Below are 21,100 nucleotides of genomic sequence, written 5' to 3'. Positions count from 1 at the left end.
TCTACTAGAATTCATCGAGGACATCAACAAACATGTGAACAAGGGTGATCCAGTGGATATCGTGTACTTGGACTTCCAGAAAGCCTTTAACAAGGTCCCTCACCAAAGGCTCTTGAGCAAACTAAGCAGTCATGGGATAAGAGGAAAGCTCCGCTCATGGATCAGTAACAGATTAGAAGATGGGAGACAAAGGGTAGGAATAAACTGTCTGTTTTCACAATGGAGAGAGATGAATAGTGGGGTCCCTCAGGGGTCTGTACTGGGACCAGTGCTGTTCCAAATATAAATTATCTTGGAAAAAGGGGTAAAAGTGAGTTGGAAAATTTGAGACAATATGAATGTCTACACTGCAGTTAAAAGTCTGCGGCTGGCCTGTGCCAGCTGCCTTGGGCTGAGTGATTGTTTGATTGTGGTGTAGACATTCGGGCTCTGGCTGGAGCCCGAGCTCTAGGATCCTGCGAGGTAGAAGCATCCCAGAGCTCAGGCCCAAACAACTGCACTGCAATTAAACAGCCCCGCAGCCTGAGCCAACTGACATGGACTGGCTGCGGATGTCTTTTTGCGGTGTAGACGTACCATATAAATAGTGATCCGTGTTTTCAGTTTTTATGGATTTTTTTCACTGATAAATGATCAGGTTTTTTATTAAAACAGTTCAGTTTTTACCGATTTACACCCATTTATCAATCCAGTCAGTATTTTTCAGGTACTTATGTTTGTTAAACACTAACGCTTTCTGCGATGGTTGTGTCCTACAGCTCTGAGATTGAAACATTTCCACAGTGTAAAACGCAGAACACACACATGGTCAAGGTTGGAAAATCAACAACATTAATATCATGCTACAGTCGGCTCACAAGGAGACACTGCCTGCCTATTTCTTTCCTTCCATTTAACGTGGGCGCTGAATTTAAACAGTCAGTCCTCCACAGATGAATAAAAAGCCTGTGCGGACACAAAATTTGTATCCACATCTGATCTGCAAAAATGATCTGCAGATATGTGTGGATTTGCAGGGCTCTACAGATAAAGATATGTAATGCCCCATTCCCTCGGTTACCTCCTTTAGTGCCAATCTCCTTATGGGTTTGGATGGATGGGCCTGGGTTTTTCTGGATCCACACATAGCCAGTCCAGGCATTTTTGTGACTGGCTCCAGAATACCCCCAAAATGGCTTCTCCCCCCTCCAATGCTCTCAGAGGAGAGCATCTCACTCCCTGTTGGTCAGGCTAGCTCTTCCCAGGCTTTCCCTTGTCCGTCATTTGACTCCTCCCCTTCCTCTGAGCAGGCACACCTGAAATCCTTCCCCAAACCAACAGGTGCCCCTTCTATATAGCATCTCTCCTTCTGGGTTGCCTACCAGACTGATCTGCCCTTGGCTCCCTCTTCCTCCTAGGGACTGTGTGCCTTTCCCTGAACTACCAATGTACAGAGCCCCTGGAACTCAGGTAAGCTCCTTGGGGGTTACAGATAGATATGGTAAACATGGAGCGAAGACGTAAATCTATGCCTGAATGCCAACAGGAAAATCAGTGCTTAGAAATTTTCCAGAAAAATAAAGACAGGAGTGAAGAGGATGCATTTCACTGCAAGTACTGCAGCAGGGAGGTCCGTGCTCGCGCGGACAGAATAAAGGAGCATGTTGAAAGCAAACAATACAAGATGCTTAAAGAAGAATGTGAGCTTCGGGGTAAACCGTCAATATCAGGATCTTTCTCCAGGGCTTTAATGAAAGAGAAGGGACCGCACAATTGTCAGTTAATTTGTGTGTGCTCTTTGTTTTGCCGGACACCCACTGTTAATAGCAGAGCAGCCGAATGGTGACTTTGTACAACAACACTGTCCAGCAGCAAAAACCCTTCCTAATGCAGACAACCTCACTCGTAAGTATCTGAAAGAAAATGACGATGTGTTAGTATCTAAACTGATGGAATGAATTTATGGAAATGGGGTGTCTAGTCTGATTTTTGATGAGTCTCCTGATGCTTTGGACCATCTAATTCTTGGCCTTTTTGTTTTAGTTTTTTTTTTATTTCATTGCGAATAAACCCACATTGATGTGACATTCAGCCAATCTGCTGACAGCTTTTTTTGTTGATGCAGCAATAATTGACATATGAGAGAGGTACCAACTATGGAAAATGTGGCCACAGCTAACACAATTCTGCTTCCTACATGGCTATGTTTGCACAGGAGATTAAACTCAATCAGATACCGTGGCTGCTACATTACCTGTCCTGGTCATCTGATTAATGTTGCGCTGTCAGCAGCTACAGCTACAGAAGAAATGGAAGACATGGAATCTTGCCTCGTTGGATTTTCAAGCATGCGGACATGTTGGAGGCTTTGTTTTACAAAGTCTGAGATGAGTGCAGAGCCAAGTGCCGATTACCGCTGTGGTGCATGTCGGTGGAAGAGCTTTTATTTCACTGCCTGTCATGTAAATAACGCATGGATTGTGCTAATGGATCTCCTAGATCATCCTGAGTTGTTGGTTCTAAAGCAGAAATTCTGAAGAGCCTGGCAAATAACAAAAATGAGCGCCAGCTTCTGTGCACCAAGGTAATTTTCATTGTTGAAAACTTAGAATCGGTCTGTGACGCACAGAAAACACTGGAGTTTTCTCTGACTGTTGCCAATACATTTACCAATACAGACTTTTACCGGATCCTGAGAACCAAAATCTCAGCTGAACAGAGCACAAAAGCTGCAGGAGAAACGTACAGTGAGAAAACGCAGCTGTTTATGGAAATCCTTCCCACCCCAGGGTACAAGAGAACCAAAAAAGCATTCAAAACCTTCAACACAACACTCGGTGAGAAATGGGAGATGACAGTTGCCCATTATCTGAACCTCGAAGTGTTCGGTGCCGAAGACTCTTTTTGGAATGTCATCCAGGTGTTGCAGTCCTTCCTCAAGGTGAATTTTGCAGCAGACTACGACTGTTATACCAGAACGTTTCAACTATTCCCCAGTAAAGATGAAATTTCAAATCTGAAAGGAGAATTTACTACTTACATGACCTTGCCTAACCCTTGCAATGCAAAACTGGATGTGCTGGCACAGTCATCAAGACACACTTCCCAACTTCAGCAAAGTGGTACAGCGAGCTTTGAATGTACCCCCTGGATCTATTGATGCAGAGCGCCTATTTTCAAAGTTGGCATACCTCCAAGACAGCAAGGGTCTCAGCATGTGAGGATACTTCGAAGAAAACTTTGTGAGCCTACACAAACCAGGATTTCTGGGAAAACTACCAGCTCTGACACAGGCAAATATATCTTTTGTACATTAAAAACATTTTTTTCAATTCTAGTGTAGTGAAATGTGTATATTATAAAGATTTTATTTTCTTTTTCTCCCCGATTTTTCCTGATTTTATTTTATTTTTAAAACCAGATTTCATCCTGGTTTTAATGTTTGGAAAATAAACACTGAAAAATTCCCAGATTTTGTTTTTTACAAATAAAAACTGAAAACACGGAACACTATGTATAAAATTACTCAAAATAGTTAAGTTCAAAGCAGACTGCAAAGAGTTACAAAAGGATCTCACAAAACATGGTAACTGGACAACAAAATGAAATGAGATGAAATTCAATGTTGATAAGTGCGAAGCAATGCACATTGGAAAACATAATCCCAACTATACATACAACATAATGGGATCTGAATTAGCTGTTACCATGCTAAAAAGAAATCTTGGGGTGATCATGGGTAGTTCTCTGATCACATCTGCTCAATGTGCAGCAGCAGTCAAAAAAGCTAGCAGAATGTTGGGAATCATTAGGAAAGGGATAGATAATAAGACAGAAAATATCCTAATTCTACTACAGTAGAACCTAAGTTATGAACACCTCGGGAATGGAGGTTGTTTGTAACTCTGAAATGTTCGTAACTCTGACCACAACGTTGTGGTTTTTCTTTCAACACTTTACAACTGAACCTTGACTTAGTACAGTTTTGAAACTTTATCATGCAGAAGAAAAATGCTGCTTTTAAACATCTTAATTTAAATGAAATGAGCACAGAAACAATTTCTTTACCTTGTCAAATCTTTTTTAAGCTTTTCCTTTTATTTTTTTAGTAGTTTACGTTTCATTGCACTGTACTGCATTTGCTTTTTTTGTGACTGTTGCTTCCTGATTGTGTTCATCCGGTTCCAAATGAGGTGTGTGGTTGACTGGTCATCTCATAACTCCGGTGTTCGTAACTCTGAGGTTCTACTGTATATAAATCCATCATACACCCACACCTTGAATACGCATGCAGTTCTGGTCGCCCCATCTCAAAAAAGCTACATTAGGATTGGAAAAAATACAGAGAAGGGCAACAAAAATGATTGGGGTCTGGAACAGCTTCCATATGAGGTGAGATTAAAAAGATTGGGACTGTTCAGTTTATAAATGAGATGACTATGGAAGGATCTGATAGAGGTTAGGGTGTGGAGGAAGTGAGTAGAGATGCGTTATTTATCCCTTCATATAACACACGAACCAGGGATCCACTCAGTGAAATTAATAGGCAGCAGGTTTAAAACAAACAGAAGGGAGGAGTTCTTCACACAACACACCATCAGCTTGTGGAACTCATTGCCATGGGATGTTGTGAAGGCCAAAAGTATAACTGAGTTCAAAAAAGGATTAGATAAATTCATGGAGGATAACCATTCATGGACCTATTAACCAAGATGGTCAGGGATGCAACCCTATGATCTGGATGTCTCTAAACCTCTGACCGCTAGAAGCTGTGACTGGATGATGGGATGGATCACTTGAGAAATTGCCCTGTTCTGTTCATTCCCGTTGAAGCATCTGGCCCTGGCCACTCCTCAGAAGACAGGAAACGGGGGGACTGGACCATTGGTGTGACCCCCAGTATGGCTGTTATGTTCTCATCCTTTCCACTTAGTTGCATTTCATTATATAAACTGTTAGCCAGGGCAGCATCACAGCTGAAATGCAAGCGCTTTGTCTGACTTCATAGAAAGGAGCAGCATTTCTTTACTAGCCCTCTTTTATTAATGTCATTTAGCAGTTATATAGCCCACTCCATCTGTAGATCTCAAAGTACTTGAAACTGAGACACAAAAGTTGTCTTGCCAAAGATTGTGCAACGAGTGAATGACAGAGGCAGGAATAGAATCCTGTCTCCTAGGTGTACATCTTTATATAATGGATAATTATGACTTTGTGGGAGGAACTTATTGAAAGAAAAGAGAAAAAAATCAGGGAATTCTTTACTGTCTCCTCTGCCCACCTCACTCCGTTTCTTGGGACTATTTGAGAATGTTAACCCCCTGCTGCAGTCATGTAGGGTATGCTACACTGCCACCAAAAAAAAAAAAAAAGTCAGCAAGGCTCAGAGCTCAATGTAGATGTTCCATTTTTAGCCCCTTGTGTGAGCTCAACTCAGTTGACCCTGGCTCTGAGACTTGCTGATGTGGGGGTTAGTTTTGTTTTGCTTTTTTCTGCAGTATAGAGATACCCATAGTGCATCAACTTTTGTTGAAGCTGCAGCATAGTTTCTGAACTTGGAATAAGAGCATTATTTCATGTCCGATGGACTGTGCAAAACAGCAAATCCAAAACCAGTGGGTATAATCTGATTTGTCTTGCTGGTTCAATAATAAAAATAACTAGCTCTTAGTCGTGAGCCACTTCAATTTTTTATTGACCATCAACCTAACAAACCCTGCAGACAATTTAAAGAGCTCCAGTAACACCCTGTATATACTCAAAACAGCACTTACACTGATCAAGGGCTTGCCTATCTTTGGGGAAAGATTGGTTTTTAATAATGCCTGTTTGTAATATGAACTGGAGAAATAACTTGCAGTGAATAATTTGAGTTTTTAAAATCTTTTTCCATTCACCAATTGTCTTTGAAGAAATTAAGGGTTTCTTGGCATTCATTATTCAAAACTATTGGCTGAATAACTTGTATAGGTCTTGGTTAGATTATGCATGAGCGGTTTGTGAGTATTGGATATTTGAATTGTGTTGGTTCCGATGGCCACATGGGCCATGGGATGTGGCCCTGTTGGTTGAGTGTAACTGAGAAGCCAGTATGAGTGCTTGTATTTGTGAATTCAAGATGATTGGCTTACATTCTGCTGTCTACTGAGAGATGTGATCACAGGCTTATTTACTAGAATCTTCAGGGGAATCAGATTTATTTAAAATTTTAATCTAATATAGGGTTTTGTATTGTTGCCTCATGGTTGGCAATTTCCCAGGGAAAAACTAGTTTAGGACAGGGTGTTGGTAAATACTGGCTTAAACCCACATTAAACCAGGAAATGGGAAAACTAATTGCATCAATGTCCAGAAAGCGTAAAAGGAATCTTTTCAAACTTTGGATACACCCATTCAAAACTGAAGAATAGGCTTTTTCTATCCACTACATGAAAGTTGGTCTTCTTCAAAATGTAGCATGGCCAAATGGACCTGGATTGGTATCTGCAACTCTGCATGCTTCTGATTGTGTAATGCTTCACGCTTACTATTCTGCATTATTTGTCATTTTCGTATAATCAAATGGTTTTGACTTGTGTTTATATAATATTGAAAACTGAAATATGAGTCATGACGTGTATAACTTTCTTGAGAAAATACTGAACCAAAATATATGTAGACATTCTGATGTTTAATATTATAATTATGTACTAGTTTTAGGCCCACTGCAGTGTGACTTTTGATTTGGACAACCCTAAATAATCTACAATCCATTGCCTAATGTAATCACAATTTGAATATGTAATTAAAATTAAGTGTAATGTGGTGTGCATTAAAGAAACAGTTTTTAAAATAGCCCCAGTTTAAGGCATTTTCTAACTAGTTTTTCCCAGGCTGGTGAAAAACACCTCTGGTAAATACTATGCCATGACTGATTTGCCTGGTTGTGTGTCTAGTGATAATAGTGCATCCCTTGAAGATATGATAGTCAGCATTGCGCTTCTCTGGTTACTTATTTGAGCTGTTCAGATTTGTCCATCTGCTCCTTCCTTCAGAAGTCACTGTGTTTTGCTTTTTCTTTTAAACTACCACTTATTCCAGACGTATAATGCAGGTGGGTAGGAAATTAGTTGAGGAGCATCTTTTAAGAAGTCTCTGCTTTCCCCAACCCTCGAAACTTTCCGTGCAGGCCTTGATTTGCTCACTTGTAGGGAGGAGTTTCAAGGTCTTTAAACCAAAGAATGCAGAAGCCATTGGGCCAATAAATCTGCGTCACATGTTTTGAGTTAAATAAAAGATTATATCTCCTGGAGGTTTTGCGCTTTTTTAATCTATATAAGGCAGATGTTATGTGTACGCTGTTATTACTCATTAGATAAATGTGTGTTTCATAATAGGAAACCCACATCAGAGGATTGTCCATTTTACTGCTGTTTGACTAGCTTCCAATCTGTGTGAACAAGTTCATAAAAATAGTGTGCAATATATACCAGCAGCAGAGAACTGTTTCCAGGTAGTCGATATTCAGAAGGTAGGGGTTAGCGTGGATTGGTTTGTGCTTAATGCTGATTCACGAACGTTTTTTTAAAATGGTGAAATTAAACATGGGTTGTCACAGGATAGTTGTATTTACTTTTTTTCCATTTGAGGCTAACTTCACTGTAGACTTCTCCTCTCCGCCCTTCCTGTTTTCCTCCCAATCAACTAAAAAGATAGTGGTGGATGAAATTTAGCCCCAGATTTATGCTTTGTAAAAACAAGCATTTTACAGAATTGATACCTATTGGAAATGATTCCATGACTATTTTTCAGAATTCCAATAGAAAGCTTTTTGAAACAAACAAGAAAATACCCCTGCAGTTTTTACAAACCAAACACTAAGAAACCTATGAAATATATTAGAAACAAACTGTGACAAAATTGAAACTGGCTAGTTTCTTTTCAGTGTCTAAGTAGAGAGAAATGTGGAACGTAAACACAGTATAAAGAGAGGAAAGTAAACATTTAAAATGCTTTCATTTTAATATGGTGGTAATGGAAGTAAATACTATAATTACAAGGTTTTAACCTGATGAGTAAACCTTTAAGATTTTAATTTGAGAGGGAGGCTTTCGTAATCTCAATCATTCGATCTGAATTCAGTGCAGATTGGAGTCAGTTTACCAGTCTGTCTCTTCCTGTGCATGGAAGGCTTTGTCCAGTAGAAAATAAGGCTGCGCTTCCATTCCTCACCCAGCCAATCAATGGGTGCCTCAAAGATGTGTCTGCAGAAATAGATGTTTGGGGGTTATTTGTGGCATTTTAGAAGCGAAATTCACACACGCTCTTGGCTTAGTGCTGATGTCTGTTTCAACGCTTGTCTTTGTGCTAACACAATTACAAGTGTGTTAGGTTTCTTAAAGGGTCATCTCTCTGAAGTTTGATTTTGATTTTTTGGTTTGTTTGGGGGTTTTTTGTTTTTGGACAGAAGAGGAGAACGCAGTTCACTGATCTCTTTAGATGTTGTGTCTTTCTGTGTGTAGGTGGCTTTCAGAAGTCATAAGAATTGTTACTCTTATCATAGTTCTCAAACTCTTATCTAAGGCAGCCTTTTTACACTCCTCCCATAATTCTGAATCACGCAGCTCTTACATATACCACACGCTCCGTCCCCAAGAGCTGTGGATTGTACCAGTCCAGAGAGTGAGGCCTTGTTGGAAGACTGAATCTGTTTAGGCACTTATATTACATCATAATGTCTAAGTGCTTCCCAAGTATTTAAAAATAGACCGCTTCTCTTTCTTCCTTCCCAGCCTGTGGGAGAAATACCCACTCTGGCCCGCACACAACCTATAAAGTGATCAGGTTATGTTGTGTTTTTATAACCCGGGGAAAGCTAAGGTGTGGTGAGTTCTGCTCTGACGTTTGAAAGGGGTGAGGTCTCTGGTTGTTTTTCTCTCTCATGGGAGTGAGTTCCTTAGTCGAGTGCTGATTCCTGTGGAGAATCAGACTCACATACCGCCCTTCTGATAGATTCCATTGTTCTCGTGGAATGACGTTGTCATGGGAGGCCATTGACATGGAGGGAGAAGCCATCACTGGCATATAGGACCGATTTCCTAGATGGCTTTGAATATTGGGTCTTGAACTGGACTTGTATGCAGCAGGGAGCCGGTGCAGAGAGTGAAGCACCAGGGTGGTGATGTTACGGCAACCTTTGTGTCTAAGCAGACAAATTGTTGTTACCAGCAAGTTGGTGCTTCTGTGGGCGGATGTGGCTTCATTCCTAGATATTGATTGGGGTAATCGTGCCTGGAGGTCCTAAATGTGTGAATCACCATGGCCCAGATCTGTGCCTGGTTGGACAGGGTGCAGTCTTTCTGACCAGTTTCAGATGGGCAAAAAAGTGCCACTTTGGCTATTTACGTCTCAATGTGTGTGGCAGAAGGGGTTACTAATCTGGAGTGTTTGCAATCTGATACTGCACCATCCTCCTCATGTATTTATAAACTAGAAAGTGAAACTGATTGAAAAATCGACAGATCCGTTTTCATTGTCAGAGCTAATTAAACAGCAGATAGTGACCAGATGAAAAGTAAATTAGATTTTATAGATTTCAATTTTATTGTTTGATAGTGTTAAGGTTGCAGGTAGCCTTTTTAAGTTATATATTTTAATCTGGCAGCTCATTAAAATTGAAAGAGGGTGTTGTCTTTTTGCATACAGTATTAATTCTTTGTATGAATATGGACTCTAGGTTCTCCAATCCCCTTATTTACCCTCATCTCTTGTTGTTAACAGCCATATAAATCTCATATTTCATGTCACTGCTAAATGTCACGCTTCAAATGGTTTGTTTTTTTTAATGCTTTTTTGGAAGCTGAGGAGTTTGAGAACAAAACCTTTTGGGTGTTGATCTTTAGAACTTATGGATGAGTCTGAAGCTTTCTGGCTCCTTTTCTGCTCTGCACTTACTCCTTTATTTCTCAGCTCTTAGTTTGTCAGTTGTAAAATCCTGACACCAGTATAACGGGGGTATTTGCACGCACCAAACAAAATCTTTTACACAAACAAGATGATGTGTAACTCCTAAGAGATTTATTGAGGAAACCAGACCTGTAGCCTGACCACTTCTCTGTAAATTTAACTAATTATTTGAGCTTTGCGTCTAAGACTAAAGGAGTTTATCTTAACCCTTTCTTCTCTAGTTTGATAATATGTACAAGACTCTTAGATTATGAAGCCACCTGCTTTTTTTATTATAGCTCCTTTCATTGAAAGTAATTCCAAAGAGTGTTCTAAACAGTTCAGACATAATGATGGGAGTCGTGTCCGACCCTGAATAGAACAAGAAATCTCTCTGGTGAGTGAAGACTGCCTCTGAGGTGCATACAGCGGATGTTAAATGACAACACTATAGAACAGCTTGGGCCAGGGAATGTTGCCCATTTGAAACTACGACTGTAGATTGATATGGGGTGGGGTCTGGAAGGAAGGGCAAAGAAGCCCACGACCTCAGAGAGATGAGCTCTCTCACCCTCTGCCTGAGAGGGGGATGCTGTGGTTTGGGGAAAGCCTTGTGGTGTTGGGACATGAAGCTGCCTAAGATATTGTAAATGAAATACACTGTGGTGAACTTACATAAGTGTGTGTGAGGACTGCTCACAAAGAGAAGTCCAGGAAGGGGGGGGGAAGCATGCCCTCTGACAGAGGGTCTTTTTAGTTAAATCTCTTTCTCCCTAGCACTGACTGTACAGTTGGTTTAATGAAATGCACAGTGTAAACAAACGGAGATGGACACTTTTGCTGATTGCAGCATTAAATGTTTGTTGTGGCTCATTGTAGCTAGAAAATGGTGATTTTTTTCAAGTTGATGTCTCTTTAAGGCGTTTCCTCAGCCCTTGCTGATGCATAGTTACATTTCGGTTTTGTTTCTGATCTTGTTACAGTGTTTTCAAAATTCTCTTGTATTAAAATATTAACTTGTATTGACTGGGAATGTGAGGAAAGCTGCTGAGATCTGTCTCCCTGATGGAGTGACTGCAAAAGGTTTATATAACTTCTAGATACACGGGAGTTAATTCAGGGCCCGGTAATGCCTCATTTTACCCTGTCTGGGCCCTTCTGACTATGCTGGGAACCTTTCCAAACACTAAAATTGTTACAATCCTGTTACTGTGAACACATCCATACAGCTAAACTGTCACTCATGCAGTAGGTTCTCCAGCCTTTGTACCGGTCAGCCTACGTAAGACCCTCTCATGACCTACTCCCAAGTCCCAGTCCCTTCCACTACTCAGTTCTCAATATATTTAATTCTGCAGATGACCAAGAAGGGCTTTGCAGGTCATTGGTGATCCATGGACTTCAGTTGGTATAGCTCTTATTATAGATCACTTTGGAGTCTGGTGTGATTAGTTTAAAATTATGTGAACAACCCCGCCAACCCTCCTTGTCCAATCTCTGCTGTCAGCTCGAACTAGCTTATCGTTGTGTCTATTAACACTTGTCCAGCAAGATTCTATTCGAACCATTCAGGAGCATGTTTCGTAGCTAACTGGTTCAAACAGTAGTGGGCCAGGCCTTTCCTATAATGAGGCTTTGGTGATAGCCAGGTTTATGAGAGAAAGTGTATTTAGTAGATTTTTGTCACAGATGTACATAGCAGCTGGAAAAGAGGAACTGAAAGATCAAGAGCCTTAAAACAGCAGACACATCTGGTTTAAAGGAGACAGATCCATAAATCTCCTCAAAAATCACTACTAATTGATTCAAGCCTGTTCAGTTTCCTTTGAAAATGAGCCTCTGTGGGATGCATGTGCCTGTCCACCTGTGGAAGAAATCGGCCTTCTGGAGACATGATGGACTTCGGTCTTAGCAACAGTGCGCTATCGCTTGGGGTAGCTGCAGGGAAACTGAATTCTAAAGCCACCAGAACAAATGCAGAGACAAAGATCTTCTGGGCAAATGGCCTAATAAAGCCAACTGCACTGTGCATGGAAAGGGAGGGGAGATCTGCATTTAGAATGAAATTAATATCCTGCAGAGTAACTACACTGAAGTAACTACACTTCAGCGAGAAACTGCAGAGCTGGAACTCATGCAAACTTAACCATTCCAAGTCCCTATTCAGACCCAGTTTGATTGTGTCATCTCATTACAAGAAGTAATTGTCACTGTTCACACATTCTCACCTTCTAATCAATGGTTGTGAATAGGCCTCATCTACTCTAACTGAATGGACTTTGCTAACACCTACCCTCCTCGTTGTTCCTTACCCTTGGATATATATATATACACCCGCTATCTGATTTCTTGCATCTGAGAAAGTGGGTTGCAGCCCACAAAAGCTTATGCCTGCAGGAATTAAATTTGTTAGTCTTTAAAGTGCTACAGGACTCTCGTTGTTTTTGCTGTATACAGACTAACACGGCTACCCTTCTGGAACTTTTCACCATAGAAGGCACTGAATGTAGCCATTCGAAATGGAAATCTACCAACTTCATGAAAAAACTTGCACAGATACAGACAGACATCATCTTCCTCTCCAAGTGCAAACAAATGGACATCATACCAAATGGACTGAAAGTGAAAAATCCCTTACGATCAACATATTATACAGACTATGGTGAGAGATAGTGTCACACACACACACAAAAAAAACTACGGAACCACCTGATCAGATTCTGTACAGCAAACGGGAGAAGATCAAGAAAGATCTCTCAATGCTGGATAGTCTCCATGAAAGGCCAAACTTCCATGGAAACTTCCATGTGGTTGATCTTTACAAAAACAAGAGGGACCATTTACAACACTCACTTTGCTTCTCTACAGAGGAAAAAGGACTCTAAACTATCTAAACTCCTACGTGCTACAAGAGACCACAACTGTGATACCCTTAACTCATACAATGATATTGTAAATCTATCCAACTATACACTTAACCCAGCAGAAGAGTCTGTCTTAACTTGGGGACTCTTTCTGCCCCACCACTCCCACACACATGATACAATTCTGCAGTGACCTGGAATCCTACTTTCGCCATCTCCGACTCAAGGAATATTTCCACCACACCACTGAACAACACACTAACCCACAGATACCTTCCTACCAACGCTACAAGAAGAAGAATTCTGCATGGACTCCTCCTGACGATCGAAACAACAGACTAGACTTTTACAAAGTGTTTCCACCGACGTGCACAAGCTGAGATTGTAGACAAGCAACATCGCTTGCCCCATAACCTCAGCCATGCAGAACGCAACGCCATCCACAGCCTCATTACCAACTCTGACATTATAATCAAAGAGGCAGACAAAGGAGGTGCTGTAGTCATCATGAATAGGTAGGATTACGAACAGGAGGCTGCCAGACAACTCTCCAACACCACATTCTACAAGCCACTACCGTCCGATCCCACTGAGGAATACCAAAAGAAACTACAACATCTACCTAAGAAACTCCCTAAAGAAACACAGGAACAAATCTACACAGACACACCCCGACCAGGGTTATTCTGTCTGCTACCCAAGATCCACAAACCTGGGAATCCTGGACACTCCATCATCTCAGGCATTGGCACTCACAGCAGGACTGTTAGGCTATGTGGACTCTCTCCTCAGGCCCTATGCCACCAGCACTCCTAGCTATCTTCGTGATACCACGGACTTCCTGAGGAAACTACAATCCATTGGTGATCTCCCAGAAAACACCACCTTAGCCACTATGGATGTAGAAGCAGCTCTACACCAACATTCCACGCAAATATGGACTACAAGCCATCAGGAACATTTTCCCTGATGATGTCATGTCACACCTGGTAGCTGAACTTTGTGACTTTGTCCTGACCCACAACTACTTCAGATTTGGAGGCAATCTATACCTTCTAGTCAGTGGCACAGCTATGGGCACCTGCATGGCCCCACAGGTTTTTATGGCTGACCTAGAACACCACTTCCTCAAAACTCGTCCCCAAGCACCTCTCCTTCACTACCCTACATCATCATCTGGACCCACGGGAAAGAGTCCCTCGAAGAATTCCACCAGGATTTTAATAATTTTCACCCCACCATCAACCTCAGCCTGGACCAGTCCACACAAGAAATCCACTTTCTGGACACTACAATACAAATAAAGGATGGTCACATTAATACCACCCTATACCGAAAACCAACTGACCGCAATACATATCTTCATGCCTCCAGCTTCCACCCTGGACACATTACATGATCCATTGTCTACAGCCAAGCCCTAAGATACAACCGGATTTGCTCCAATCCCTCAGACAAACACCTACAGGATCTCCATAAAACATTCTTAAAACTACAATACCCACCTGGAGAGGTGACAAAACAAATTGACACAGCCAGATGGGTACCCAGAAGTCACCTACTACAGGACAGACCCAACAAAGAAAACAACAGAACACCACTGGCCATCACCTACAGACCCCAGCTAAAATCTCTCCAACACATCATTAAGGATCTTCAACCTATCGTAGAAGATGATCCCTCACTCACTCAAGCCATGGGAGGCAGACCTATCCTTGCTTACAGACAGCCCCCCAACCTGAAGGAAATACTCACCAGCAACCTTACACCGTACAACAAGAACACTAACCCAGGAATCTATCCCTGCAACAAACCCCGTTGCCAGCTCTGCCTGCACATCGACGCTAGTGACACCATCACAGGTCCTAACCACATCAGCCACACCAGCTCATTCACCTGCACATCTACTAATGTAATATATGCCATCATGTGCAAGTAATGCCCCTCTGCCATGTACATTGGCCAAACCGGACTGTCACTATGCAAAAGAATAAATGGACACAAATTAGACATTAAAAATAACATCCATAAGCCCGTCGGAGAGCACTTCAATCTCCCAGGACACTCTGTAGCTGACTTGAAAGTTGCCATACTTCTACAAAAAAAAACTTCAAAAACAGACTTCAGCGAGAAACTGCAGAGCTGGAACTCATCTGCAAATTTGACACAATCAAACTGGGTCTGGATAGGGACTTGGAATGGTTCTCTCATTACAAGAAGTAATTGTCACTGTTCACACATTCTCACCTCCTAATCAACGGTTGTGAATAGGCCTCATCTACTCTAACTGAATTGACTTTGATTTTATCTACCTTCCTCATTGTTGTTCCTTACCTTTGGATGGATATATATATATATATATATACACACACACACACCCTATCTGATTTCTGTTTCTTGCATCTGATGAAGTGGGTTGCAGCCCACGAAAGCTTATGTCTGCAGTAATTAAATTTGTTAGTCTTTAAAGTGCTACAGGACTCTGGTTGTTTTTACACTGAAGAACTTTTCTGAAATCTACAAAACCCAGAAAAGTCAAAGCAGAGGATGAAACTGGCCATAACTCATGTTGTGTCTAGATATTGCAGCAAATCATGGCATGTAAGATTCCACCCGCTGTCCCCCTCTAGGCACAAAGGGGTGAATGTGAAGAAGTTTCAGCATTAACGCCTGATTTCCGGGTGTTTCTGGTTTAAATCTTTTTATTTTTGGTGTGAATTTCCTTTGTTCTGATATTTAAAGCAAAGAGGAAATAGGAGCTGGAGCAGAATGTTAGTTGTTCATAGTGGTGTCCAAAGTAATATCGTGGGGCTACTCTAACAAGCTGGGTTTTTTTGGTTTTTTTTTTTATTATTTGTCGTTAGTCTCAGGTCTGTGTATTGTTGTGACTATTCAGAGTATGCAGCTGATGCATGTATACTGCTTTCTGGGCCAAAATGCCTTTTCCAGGTGGCTGCTGAAAAATATCAACATGTTTAATGTTTAGGTTATAGACTCTGCAGCTGGTGTCTTGGTTCCGCACTGTAAAAGCACCCAGAATGATCCTGGCCGTATCCTAACTAGAGGTGGCTTTGCTCAACATACACAACTGGGCGAGTTCTAATCTTGGCCCTAATATTGGTGTGTGGCCTTGGGAAAGTCACTCCCTTTGTTTTCTCACCTATGAAGTGGTAGTAATATTTCATGCCAGTACTGCCCTGCCTTCATCTGGTATCTGCAGCGGACCATTGAATCACACGAGGGAACAGGGTGACTGGCATCTGAAGCACCTGTCTATAATATATAGGAAGGAAAGCTGCATTTCCAATGGCGTACCAAGGGGAGGGGTAGGGGGGCGCCGGGCCGGCCTTCATGACACGCAGGAGGCGGGGGATGCAGGAGGATCTGAGGGGTGCAGCGCCTCCTGTGCCCCCCCATGTGTCATGAAGGGTGAGGCTGCCCTGTCCGAGCCAGCTGCAAGGCTACAGCAGGAGTAAGTGCTGGGTAAGTGTGAGGAGGGGGGTGGCAGCGGAGCCAAGCTCGCATTTGTGCCCCCCCTGCAGGTACAGATCTCCCCTCCCCGGGGGCAGCTGGGGGGCAGCACTGGGACCCCTCCTGCTCTGCGCAGGGGGCGAGGAGGGAAGATGAGGCCTTGGCGGGGAGGACCCAAATGTAGGCTTGGCCCCCAGTCACCAGAGACCCTCTGTACACCACTGTGCATTTCCCTAGAGGCCTGCAATCTGAGTGACCTGCTGAAGGTCTCATGCTGCCACTAATAAAACATCCTATGGAATTTCTAAACTTTATACATGACAGTTTTCTAATTAAAAAAAAATGTTGCATCCAACACAGGGGAATGCTGCATTAGACTTCAACTGGACAGTAAAACGGAATTGATCGCAGACCAAAAAGTCAGTGGTGGTTTATGTGCAAATGATGGTTTTTCATTAATGACTTGGATAATGGAGTGGAGAGCACGCTTATAAAATTTTCAGATGACACTGAGCAGGGAAGGGTTGCTAGCACTTGGGAGGACAGGAATAGAATTGAAAATGACCTTGAAAATTGGTCTGAAGTCAACAAGAAGAAATTCCGTCAAGACAAGTGCAAAGTGCTACACTGAGGAAGGAAAAATCAAGTGCACAACTACAAAATCAGGGAATACCGCCGAGGCGGCAGTACAGCAGAAGAGAATCCGGGGGCTGTAGTGGATCACAAATTGTATGAGAGTCAACAATGTGATGCAGTTGCGGAAAAGGCTAATATAATTCTGGGGTGCGTTAATAGGAGTGTTCCCCAGGAGACCCAGAAGGCAATTGTCCTGCTTTACCTTGGCGCTGGTGAAACTTCAGATGGAATACCGTGTCCAATTCTGGGTGCTACGCTTTAAGATGTGGACAAATTGGAGAGAGTCCTGAGCGGAGCAATAAAAGGTTTAGAAAACCAGCTCTATGCAGAAAGAGTTTTTAAGAAAAAAGAAGCTAGGCATGTTTAGTTTTGAGAAAAGAAGACTGAGGGGGGACCTGATGAGTGTTCAGATATGTCAAAGGCTGTTGCAAGGAGGACGGAGATCAATTGTTCTCTAAGGAGGACAAGAAGAAATGGGCTTAATCTGCAGCAGAGGAGATTTAAGTTAGATATTAGGAAAGGCTTTCTCCCTATAAGGATGTTAAGCTCTGGAACAGGCTTCCAAGGGAGGTGGTGGAATCCCCCATCATCGGAGGTTTTTAAAACAAGTAAGAAAAATACCTGTTAAAGAATACAGGAATGGTCTAAACTAGGTGTACTTGGTCCTGCCTGAGCGCTACATTTCTGTGATCGATTGTGTCTTGATTACATTTGTCATGTGCAAACAGAATAAAATCCAAATCGGTAATATGTATACTCGGTGCATTAAAAGGGCCAGTTTCACAAAACTGAAAACAATTGAGCCAGATCAGTTGGGAAAAAAAATAATAAACCAAAAAATGTGAATGATAACTGGGAACTGTTTAAGAACATTTTATTGGATGCCAAAATGCCACAGTTGAGAGGAGTGGCTTCTCTGGATAAATGACCAAGCTGGTTTAGTGGGGAAGTGAAAGCAACTATAAATTAAAAAAACTGATCAAAATGGGAGAAAGGGGAAATTGATAGTGATGATAAATATAAATCAGAAGCTGGTAATTGTAGAAAATTGATAAGGGAACAGAAGGACAAAAGGAGAAAAGTATTGGCAGCAGAGTTAAGGAAAATCAGTTTTTAAAAGTATCTTGGTCCATTGATAGACAGCAATGATAGAATTATCAATAATGGAGACAAGCCAGGCATGCTGGGTGCATTTTTGTTCTTCATCTGGAATGCAAAAAGCTCTTCAGTTGTTAGGATTTAAACGTGTACCAATTGTTTTCTGATTTATTTTTTGAAAAGTGCTGGCTTAAGATTTCAGACGCCAAGCCTTTACTGTGCAGGGAATGTTTATAGCCGAAACAAGCATCTTGGAATGAGGTCTGTAGTTATATAGGTTACCAACGTGTGTCAGGTGTGTCCAGAAATGAAAGCTAAGGCCTGGTCTATGCTAAAAAATTAGATCGACCTAGCTATACGTCACTCAGGGCTGTGAAAAATTTTGCTCCCTGAGCCTCTACAGTGAGGTCAAGCTAGCCCCTGGTGTAGATGCAGCTAGGTCGATCGAAGAATTCTTCTGTCAACCTAGTTAACGTCTTTCGGAGAGGTGGATGAAGTACAGCAATGGGAAAGCCCCTTCTGTCAGCGTAGGAAGTGTCTACATAACAGCGCTATGGCGGCACCTGGTCTGAGTTCCCTCAGGCTGCCATGGGGTGTGGGTACCTAGTGTAACTGCACTGAAATGTATTTGTGTCAGAAATGTACTAATTACTCACGGGGTTCTCACACACTGTCCTACAGGAAACTTGCCGCCTTAGCAGAATCCACGTTGCCCTAATGCTCGTGCTTTATAAGACACAATGGAAAGCGACAGTTTGCCTTGCTGAAGCTGATGGGAGTTGCTGATACTCTATACCTTTGCAAACCAGGCCTCTCTTATTTAGATATCTCAGTATGGCTTTTGGAACCTACCTTTAGGCACCCAGGTTTGAACAATTATGGGTTTGCAGTCTAAAGACCATTTTGACATCAAATGCTGAGTGTGAGGGACAGACATGGAGAACACTACTGGAGTGGGGGGCGCTTGGAAGGGAGGATTCAACTTTCAGGGGCAAATGCTACTGTAGCTTAGTCCCGTAAGCACACACACACAATGTGGTAAAATAGGACTGCCAAATAATAAGCAGCCTACTGATAATGTAAAGCTGCAAGTGGGTCCAACACAGCACAGTACTCCAGGCACAGTGACCTTTTAGCTGGAATGCATTTTGGGAAGTGTATGGCTCTTGCTGATGGGACAGCTGAGAGAACAATCTGCCCAGGGCATAGTTATCTGCAGTGGCTCATGTGCGGTGTAAAATCAGAATGAAATTTGGGGATTAGGGGGAAATGGAGGTGGAAAGGTTGCGCTGCCCCCTTGTGCCAATTTTATAGCCACCCCAACATACTGGATTTGTTATAGGGATGTCAAGAGAAGGGACTTTCTTTGCCGACTTGCAGTTACAGTATTCTCTCCCAGTATTGGAGGAGAGAGTGCATGCTGAGCTCATACACCAAACTAATTAGGTAGAGGAAGTTGTAGGGCTGTTTTCCATGACTTTATCTGGAATGATCATAATCTAGCGCAGGTTTCGTAGACTTTAAGGCCAGACGGGACCATCGCATCATCTAATCTGCCCTTCTGTACATCACAGGCCATTACACTTCACCCAGTTTATCCTATATTGAGCTAATCATGTGGGTTTGGCTAAAGCAGTGGTCCCCAAACTTTTTATACCCCCATCTCTGTCTGCACCCTTCTCCCATCCCCCCCAGCTGAGGCTGGGAGCAGGGCCACGATCGGGATCAGGGCCAGGGGCCGCTGCGGGTCGGGGACCGGGCACTAAGACCGTGGCTGGGCGCTGTGACCAGAAGCCGAGGCCGGGCCGGGCGTTGAGGCCATGGCTGAGCTGGGAGCCATGGCCAGAGACCACGGCCGGGCCTGGAGCAGAGCTTGAGACAGAATGGGGTTGGGTGGCGTTCCCTCCCTGCCCCCAGTTTGAAGACGCTGGGCTAAAGCATGCGTTCTAGAAAAGCATTCTGCCTTCATCTGAAGACCTCAAGAGATGGAGAATCTATCACGTGCCTTGGTAGTTGGTTTTAGTGGCCAGTCAAGCTCTGATAAACATTTGATTCTTGTTCTGCCTTTCTCCACTAGATCAAAGAGCCCTTTAGTACCTGGTATTTTCTCATGGTGAAGGTACTTATGGTAATCAAGTCACCTTTCAATCTTTTTGATAAACTGAACAGATTAAGCTTTTTAAGTAGCCCATTTTAAGGCCATTGACTCCAGCCCTCAAATCATTTTTGTGGCACCCTTTCCACATCGGAAAACTGCAACCCTTTCCCCCGGAGTTGTACACAGGATTTCAATATCTGTCTCACCAGTGCCATATACAGAGGTAAAAATTCCTCACTAGTCCTGCTCACGACTTCTCTTTACATCCAAGCACCTCACTGGCCCTTTGTACCAGAGCATTGCACCTGAAGCTCATGTTGAGTTGCTTGTCCAATGTGATTCCTTGACCCTTTTCAGATCCATTGCTCCCTGGAGTACAGTCACGTTCTGAACCTGTGGCCTATCTTCCTTGTTCCCAGATGGGTAACTTGGCGCTTGGCTCAGCTGCATTAGCACACGTTTTGGCTGAACGGCCCAGTTTACCAAGATACCCAGATTGCTCTGTAAGACTGCCCTGTCCGCCTCATTATTTACCAATCTGACAGTTTTTGTCATTGGCATGTGAGTCTGGCTTGCAGATCTAAGGTTTAACTGCAGAATGTTTATTACTAAAATATTTTCATATCATTTCTGTTCTCTCCTTTCCTCCATGAAATGGCTTCGTTTAGCTAGCAACACAGCTCAGGTGTGGTTCTTAATTAGTCACTTGTAAAAGTTTAGGAAATACGTTGTAAGGACCAACTAGGATCCTGAAGCAGTAGCCTGCCTAGTCCCAGGTGACTACAGCTTCAGGATGTATGGTGATGGTGGTGAATGGCTGACATTGCCTTTTGCAGCTGAAATATAATTTATCCCTTTTACGAGAAATTGTCGCACGTCTGGCAATCAACTCTGCTTTAGAACAGGAAGAGAAGTGCCATAAGTAGTGTGTGTTTAAACCAAGGTTCATTGGCAAAGCTGACTCTCCCTTTAATCACCAAAGTAGCCTTCTAACTGCAAATACTAACATATGCCCATGTCAGATGTGTGA

General features: G+C 42.6%; 1 protein-coding gene across 2 annotated transcripts in view; it reads left to right on the top strand.

Annotated features, from left to right (window-relative positions):
* Positions 1-21,100, top strand: part of TNPO3 (transportin 3) — an 83,717-nt gene that overhangs the window by 15,365 nt on the left and 47,252 nt on the right. The window lies entirely within an intron of this gene.

The sequence above is a fragment of the Emydura macquarii genome, unplaced genomic scaffold (genome assembly GCF_026122565.2).
Source record: "Emydura macquarii macquarii isolate MOO-44397 ecotype Brisbane River unplaced genomic scaffold, CSIRO-AGI_Emac_v2 contig_3470, whole genome shotgun sequence".
NCBI classification, from domain to species: Eukaryota; Metazoa; Chordata; order Testudines; family Chelidae; genus Emydura; species Emydura macquarii.
The sequence above is the reverse complement of the archived record's forward strand: the minus strand, read 5'-3'. Positions and strand labels throughout refer to the sequence as shown.